We start from the raw sequence: 8,766 nt of genomic DNA on the forward strand, positions 1-8,766 counted from the left end.
TCAGAGGGCAGTCCCCGGCTCTACACTGTTCATGTTGGCATCCTGTCTCTGTCACTTACCGAGGGACTATACTCCCTGTGCCTTAGTTTCCCCATCTGTAAAATAAAGATAATAAAGTACTTTATTCCATGTGGATCTCCTGAGTCTTGTTTTAGTTTTCCTACTGTAGCACATGCTTATGTAGGGCTCTGTGCCAGGCACTGCTCTAAAGCCTTAAGATATTGATTCGTTTAGTTTTGATAACTCTATGGGCTATGTTCTATGATCTATTTAACCACAGAGAGGTTAAATCACTTAACTGGGTTACTGTGCACAGCAGGTTTTAAACAACGTCTAGAAGATAACAAGCACCTAGTCAATGTTAGCCATGCAGGTAGATACCCTTCTCTGCATCCCCTGTCATGGAAGGTACTCTACTCACTTGTTTGTGTCTCTCAGACGAGGATGTAGAGCCCAGCACACAGCACGGTGCTCAGCACATAGGAGGTATTTGGTACTATGATTAAATGGCAACTAATTAATATTTCCTTCTCTTTATGATCTTTGAATCCTTTTCAAAACAACATATTGATTAAAAAGAAAATGTGGACCATCAGTTGTACCCTAATCCTTTTCCCACCATGAAGGCGATCCAGTTCCACTCCCACTCTACACTAAGACTTTGGTGCAAGGACATCCACCTTCACCCTCTTTTTGCTGGCTTTACTTTGAGGAGTCAAGGACCGAAGTCAGGTAGTAGGACCCAATTTCCCCCAGGGACCAGAGGAATGTTCTGTAACATCCACTAGGGGGTGCATTATCAACAGGCCAGAGAAGGCCAACAAGTTGGTTAAATAACAGGGAAAGTAACAATATCTCAAAGGATGTGAACACAGATGGGAAGATTCCCATTGATCCCATTTTTGGCTTGCCAGATGAACACGTAGGACTTTTCTTGATTAGGTTTTACACAAAGCTCGAAATTTTGCTGAAGGAGAAAGTGATCCACCACAGAGGGTCAGGGAGTTGAGAGATGTCCTGTTGAGAGATATCCCAGCCTGGTGTTGCCCTTAGACGGAGCCCAGCATTGCCAATGACTCTGCCCCCCAGGCCAGACCCCATGGTGCTGCAGGTGCTGGATACTAGCACCCACGGAGACTGGCTTCAGAGGGCGGAAGAGCAGAGAGGCCGAGTGTGGCCAACCCAACCTGCCCTGGAAGCACCGCCAGCCAGCCTCACTGGGAATTAGAGGAGAGACGCTGTCCTTACTGGGACTCTTTGGGGATGACTTCATACCTCTTAGGATTTCTCTCTCTGCCATATACAGAAAGGCCTTATTAAATAAAGTACTAACTTGCTTTCACTACCTTTGTTCAAGTCTTGCTCTTCTTTGCACTCTTCTTAATTCTATTTTTATCCTTCCGACAGCTTTTCCTGACATTTCTTTCTTCATTTCTTAATGAGATTTAAAGAATCCTTGGAGGAGAAGAAAATAAAAGGTACAGTTCTTTTTGAACTCTAGTAACCTTGCCTGAAGTTTGAATTGCCTGTAAGCCTTTACCGCTGAAAACCTGTCTCTCCACTTCTCCACGGAAACCTTCCCAAGGTGTGGGCCAGGCTCTCTGGAGCCAGGCCCCTAGAATTTCAACCCCCTCTCCTCTCTCTCCTCATTTAAAAGCCACCCTGAAGCCCTGCTTTGGCGGGGTCTTCGTGTAGTAAGATGTTGATAGTAATAAGCCTGAATGCTCCACCCTTCCTCAGAAAACAGGAGGGAGAACCTCTTTTCCTTTATAATGGGTCTTTGGGAATCTCAGAGTGGGAGGGTTTTTAGGACCCCAATTCTTGGAAGGGTGGGAAGGGCTCAGAAATTCTTAGAATAGCCCTGACTTCCCCCACACCATGGTTCATAGCCTATCTAGGTCCCTACTATGTGTTCCCATGAGAAAAATGTTGAAGATGGCAGGAAAGAGGGGAAAAAAACTACGTACATCTGCTATATCCCACACGTTTTTACATATATTATCTCATTTAATCGCTCATCTGTCTTTCTGGTAATAATGACAGTTCCCATTTTACAGACGAGGAAACCGAGGCCCAGAGCCATTCAAAAACTTACATAAGGTCATACAGGGAGTAAGGGGTAGGGTTAGATTTGTACTCAGAATTTTCTTTTAAAGACAGCCATTTTCTAACTCAACTTCAGGGGCCTTTCCTGAGGTTCTTGCCATTCTTCTGTAGGGAGTGAGGAAAGAGGAAGTGGTTTGGACTAGACTTCTGGAAAACAGTAGTCATCACATGATGAGGCAAACAGTCTGGAAGCCTGAGGGAGTGGGTTGAGGGGGCGGGTTATGGGGAGCCCTGACGGGCAATCTACCGGTGTTGAAGCCCAGATGTCAACACAGGCAAGGAATGGGGCTGGAGGCTGGGGTGCTGGTTATTGAGAAAGAAGGATGGCTCGGCCAGACTTCCTGCTCCCCTGACCCTTTGCCCAGGCAGCATGGCAAAAATCATATTGACATAGGACCTGCTTCTTCCCCTCCCAATAAACACAGCATCTATGAGGTTGTTTACAGTTTCCTAAATTAATTCTATCACCAATATGGCCTAAATGGTGAGTGTACCTTCACCTACTCATTCCCAAGCCCTTCCTGTGGTGTTTGGAAGCCTCCCTCAGTCCCACTGGGCCCAGAGAATGAGGGCATGCTGACCTGGTTTACAGCATTCGAAGATGACCTCTTAACTTGGACAAGTTCAATTTACCAAACTTCTGACTACAGGCAACAAAGTGTGTGAGGTCAGAGGCTCTGGACAGAGCTAAGCTCCATTCCAGGTTCTACCACTTTCTACTTGTGTATCCTAGGGACAATAATTAACTTCTCTGCATCCCCAGGTGCCTCACCTGTTAAAAACAGGACGCGAATTCTCCTTCATGGTTTATAGGAACAACTCAAAGGTGAAATCCAGGAATCTGCAAGCGCTCTGTAGAGGGTAACTGTTGAGGACATTATTGATCTTGGCTTTCTGCTGTGCATTGGAGATCCAGAGCCGGATCCTGCCCTCAAGCTTGCTGTCTTGTGGAAAAGACAGGCCCATGGGCCAATTAATTACGTGGCAGAGTAAGACCTGTGTCGATGACACCTGGACAAGGTAAAGGGGTGGCACTGGGAGGGGAAGGGGCTTGGCCTGGGCAGGGGGGTGGTGAGGCAACTTTCTGGAAATCTTTATCAAAGCTGTGGGTGGAGCCATAGCTTTGGTTAATCCACAGCCACAGCTTGAATGGCCAAGATTTCATCAAGGGATGCCAGCTAATAGGCTTCCGGGACTGCTTGCTCTTTAGTCTGGCTTTGGAAGCAAAAAACCTTTCTGTGAAAATCGAAGAGCTTTGGAGTCCAAAATATTCTGGTTCCAGGCATCCTAAGTTAAGAGCTTAAAAGCTGATTAGAGTTCTGGAAACCGGAGGGGATGGTGAAGAGAGAAGTTAAGTGCCTACTGTGTGCATAAGGGAGATGAATTGATATTCACCTAGGAATTAGTATTTTTGAGGACCTGATGTAGGCCAGACCCTGTCAGGTACTATTACCTCATTTAATCCTCAGAGTGGCCCCGTGGAGTTTTCATGGTCCTTCTTTTTACAGATAAGAAAACTAAGACTCCAAGTATTTAAGATGTGTGAACAGGGTTGCACAGTTAGGTGATAGAGTCGGTCTTCAAACCCAGGTTTTTCTGATTCCGAAGCTCATGCTCTTTCTACTGTATCGGGTAATCTCTGGAACATAGATTCACACAGGACCCTGCTCCTTCCTTTTCCAATAAACGTGGCATTTATGAAGTTGTTTACGGTTTTCTAAATTAATGCTCTTGCCAACATGGCCAAGATGGTGTGTGTACTTAAGTGTAAACATAAGAGGTGCCCTCAAGCACAAGCATCTTTCAACCAACAGTCACGGATTGATTACACTAATGACCCCAATCACTGGTCTCCTTGTAACCACACTTTTTGCAATGTGACTTTGCAGCTCCTCCCATTCAGGGGTAAAATCTGTTTCCCACCCTTTAAGTCCAAGCTGCCCTTACGATCTGTCTGGTCAGTAGTATATGGTGGAATGATAGAGAATCAATTCTGGGTCTAGGCCCAAGAAGCCTTGTGGGCATCTACCATCACTTGGATCCCCGCCAAGGCTAGATCAGGCAGCTGGGGGCATGTGACGACACATAGGAGGAGACCACCCCCCATCTTCCCAGCCATGCCTGATGAAGCCATCATAGATTCTAGTTGACCTGTTGTTAACCACAGACACATCTGTGAGTATAATCATGCCCCCCTGAGCTCTGCCTGGATCAGCAGCAGCACCCAGCCAATGGGCAGACTCCCAAGAAATAATAAATGTTTGTGTTTTAAGTTACTGCATTTTTGGAGTGGTTTTTAATGCACAGATAGCTAACTGCTAGAACCAAAAATGTAATTTTCTTCTTAATTAGAGGTCCATTCATTTATTGTCAGTACTTCAGTTTGGATGGATTGATCCCTAGCACTATGCAGCTGCCGTCCCAGGATCTCCCTTTGTCATCATTGCAGGAATTCCCTTTACTTTGCTCTCTGAGTCCCATGCCTTCCTCTTTCTCGGTAACTTCCTTGTTTTGATGGAGTACATTCTGTGGGAGTTGTCTGAAAATGGATGGATAGTTTTGGAGACAATGCATATTTAAACACCTTCATGCTACTGTTTCTCTTAATTTGTGGTTTAGCTAAATTCGAGTTCTAGCTAGGAAATATTTCTCTCAGAATTTTGAGGGCACCATTTCATGGTATTCTATGTGGCTGTTGAGAAGTCTGATTCTATTCTGATTCTTAATCCTCTGTACTATCAATCTTCCCTCTCCAGAGGCTTATCGAATAATCTCTTTGCCTCAACTGTGATAAATTTTTAAGATGATGTGCTTTAGTGTGAGTCCGTTTTCACCCATTGTACCAAGCACTCACTTGGTCCTTTTAGTCTAGATATTTGTGTTCTTCAATTCTGGGAGATCTTCTTGATTTATTCTTGAATGAATCCTTCCTTTTCATTTTCTGTTTTCTCTTTCTGCAACTCCTATTATCCGCATGTTAGATTTCCTGGAATGGTTCCCTACTTTTATCTTTTCTCCTCTGTTTCCTTTGCTTTGTCTTTTCTCTCTTTTCTGGGGTATTTCTTCAACATTATTTTCCAAACCTTCTATTGAGTTTATTTTTTACTTTGTGCTTTCGAGTTTAAATTTTATTTTATTATTTATTTATTTATTTTAAAGATTTTATTTATTTGAGAGAGAGAGAGCATGAGCAGGGAGGGAGGGAGGGAGAGGGAGAAGCAGACTCCCCGCTGAGCAGGGAGCCTGACTCAGGGCTCGATTCCAGGACCCTGAAGATAGACGTTTAACTGACTGAGCCACTCAGGCACCCCTAGAGTTTGAATTTTAAAGAGCTCCTTTTTTGTAGGCATTCCCTCAATGTTCCTTTTTATGCTAGCATTGTGCTCTTGTTCCACTGATAAATGATCTCCTCTTACCTTAAGGAGGTTATTAATGATGTTTTTAAAAGTTTTCTTCTCTGTGAATCATCTCTACTTCTGATGTGTAAGAGGGAGCTACAGGAAGCTAAGAGCCCTGTGTGCCTGGCAGGGCTTGAGATGTGATCTTCACTGCATCTTGCTTTGCTGGGCCATTTCCTTGGGGGAATGCTCATGTATCTTCAGAGTTTTCTCTCAGACTTATCAGATTCCCCCAGAAAGACTGAACTTCTGCCTGATGGATACATGCTTGGCTGCTGGCATTCTGGAAACCAAGCTAGGGGGAGAAGGCAAGGGAGTCTCAACTTTCCTTATGCATGTTTTCACTTCTTGGTATGATATTTCTAATGTCAACCGGATATGCCTTGTTGCCCCTCAGAAACTCTCTGTTTTGCCCTCTTCAGAGAATGGTCATTGGTTGGGATTGGGAAAGAACAGTCACTCAGCTACTTGGAGTGAAGAGGGAGATCTGGGGTTCTAACTGCATCTTAAATAGACTTCAAAGCCATCTTCCTAATTTTATCCCCATCTCCTCCAGCACATCCCAGAGGTAGCTAATGCTACCAATTTCTGAGCCTTTGGTGCGGGTTCTGCTTCACAAATGCACCTGACCTGTCTCAACTTCCCTACTGATGGCTTAAGATTCAGCTTCTCCAGATTTGCTCAGTTACCAATGAACTGTCACTCTCCAGCTTCAAATTTTTGTTCCTATTGTCTCTTCTTCCAGTCTCTTTGATCCCCTTGGTTTACACCCTTTTGGAATATCTCTTTATTGTCTTTTCAGAGGCCTGCATGAAAGAATGGAGATGAGTATGTTCATTCTTCTCTCTTTGCCTGGAAGTCCTGGAGTAGTACTCAGCTTTTAAAGAACTAACACTTCAAGATATCTTACTTAGTTTGAGCTATGTGGACCACTTACTACAGAAAATTAAACTTTCTCCCAAAGAAGACCCTCAAGTGGTAGAAGTCCATGTGATTTTTTTTTTTTTTTTTTTTTAGAAAAAATGAGTGTAAAGTTTCAGTCACTTCACAAACTTTAACCTTGTGGTTCTAAATTACTCAGCCAGGCAGATCATTGCAGCTCGGTCCCTCCCAGACTTCCATTCCCTTTAAATCAGAGACTCCAGAGTCTGTTTCCTTTAGTCTTTTAATAGTGGCATTTTGGTATTTTCCAATAAGTGCTTTCAACTGGGCAATATACATATCATACTTTCCTCGTTACTACTGGTCCATCGATAAATATACAAAAATCAGAGGAAGGGTGTGCTGTGACAAATCAAAGTAACAATGGTTACTGTACATGCTGAACAATGAGCTATTCTTTGAAAACTCAACATAAGTGATTTATAGAAAGGCATACCTATGACATAAAGGTAAATGGACCACGTTATTCTTATTCTTAAGTACACTTGACATTTCTAGAGAAGTCAGAGATTCCTTTCTCCCATTCCTCTGCTGTACCAGTATTGAATGAACATTGGCTATGGAATCAGTTCTTGGCATCATGATCTCAATATAAAACTTTGAGAGGTTCTGCTTGGGAATTCCATTCTGCCAGGCTAGAATCTACAAAATATTGATACGAAGGAGTCTCTTGTCCCATTTTATTTTCACCCAGTGCTAATTTAAAGGCAGCCCTCAGGAGACATAAAAGATTGACAATTGTAGGAAAAAATTGCATCTTAAGCTCTCTATGCCATTATTTCAAACGGGAGAGAATACATCCTATTCCATGAACTCTGGGCAATATTGGAGGGGTATTGCATCCAAGGGCTGGAAGCTCTGGACCTCTCCCATTCCTATCTGAGAACACAGAGGCATATCCAAGTGAGGGACTACAACAGTAATAAAAGTAAAGATCGTATTAAATTCCAAAAATAGAAAACAATCACCTATCTCAGCCTATTTATTGGAAATCTCTAGAAAAGGAAAACCATCCCTGGCTGTGAGACTTGTAAGACTATCCATGACCCTGAAGAAAATCTCGGGATAGAGCCTGGCATAGCCCTCATGAACTGGATCCTGGAGTGGCTAAAGAGCCGGAGTGAGCGTGTCTGCAGCAGACCAGGAAAGCTCTTGGAAAGCAGGGAGCGCTTGGACGTAGAGGCTATGAAGTGGAGTGACTAGGTGTCCATTTCTTTTCTTCCCGCTTGAAAATAAGAAGAAAACCAGACAGCTGCGTATGGAACTGGCCAATGGAGTTCACAGAAGAGAAGGAAGTTCTCAAAGATCATGATTGGGAGGAGGTTATGAGGGTGGATAGGGGAGAACAGAAGTTGGAAATGAGTGCAGAAAGTGGGCCTCTCTTTTAAAAATAGATCCTTCATAATCGCCCCATGTATAAGCCCAGCCCTGACTAATGTGGGACCTATTTTCTTCTCCTCCTCCTCTTCTTTTTCTTTTCTTCCTCCTCCTCCCCCTCCTCTTCCTCCTCCTTCTTCTTCTTTCTCTCTCTCTCTCTGGTCTTAGCAACATCACCAGTTAAACCTATCAGTTTAGGTAACAGATGACTTTTTATGGGGGCATAAGGAGAGCAGTCTCATTTAATAGGAGTCCTTAGTTTAGAGATTCAATTTCTTCTATTACAAATCATCTTTGGAAGTTTCAGGACCAATGGGACTTCTGAACTAATGAATAAAGACCGAGGACTTGCCAAGCAAGGGATAAAGCCATTATTCTCTTATTTGGTCATAAACCTGCCTATCTGGTGCTAAGATTCCAAGGGTGGAAAGCCCTGTAACCTTCTGAGGGACTTCCCAGGCACTTAACATACCCTGAGTAGCAACTATGTCAGGGACAGCTGGCTTGCTAAAGTATAAACAAATACAGTCATAAAAATACTCAAATAGGATCTACACAGCTGCCTCCCCCTTCCCCAACCTGTGGCAATCAGTTTGCTACTGTCTATGCTCTCTTTCATTTCCCTTGGCTTCTCTTTTCATTACAAGAGGTCAAAAGGTACTTCCATATTGTTTTTGGACATCACTTCGCAGGGTCAGTGTCTATAAATGGGGTGTCACAAATGGTAGGTCATGCAATGTAATGTGACTTTCCACAGCCGTTCAGGGCAGAGAACTGGTGGCCATTCTCACATAAAAGCAGCTGAGGTTCCTCCCCTCACAATTCTGGTGCTAGGACAGGAGAAAGCTCTGGAGCCCCAGAGATAGCACAGCGCTGTTCCTTGATTCTCTTTGAGATTTGGTTGAGTGAGCCTGAACAGTGGGGGGGGGGGGGGGGGGGGGGG

Source organism: Neomonachus schauinslandi, chromosome 11, assembly GCF_002201575.2.
Source record: "Neomonachus schauinslandi chromosome 11, ASM220157v2, whole genome shotgun sequence".
Lineage (NCBI taxonomy): Eukaryota > Metazoa > Chordata > Mammalia > Carnivora > Phocidae > Neomonachus > Neomonachus schauinslandi.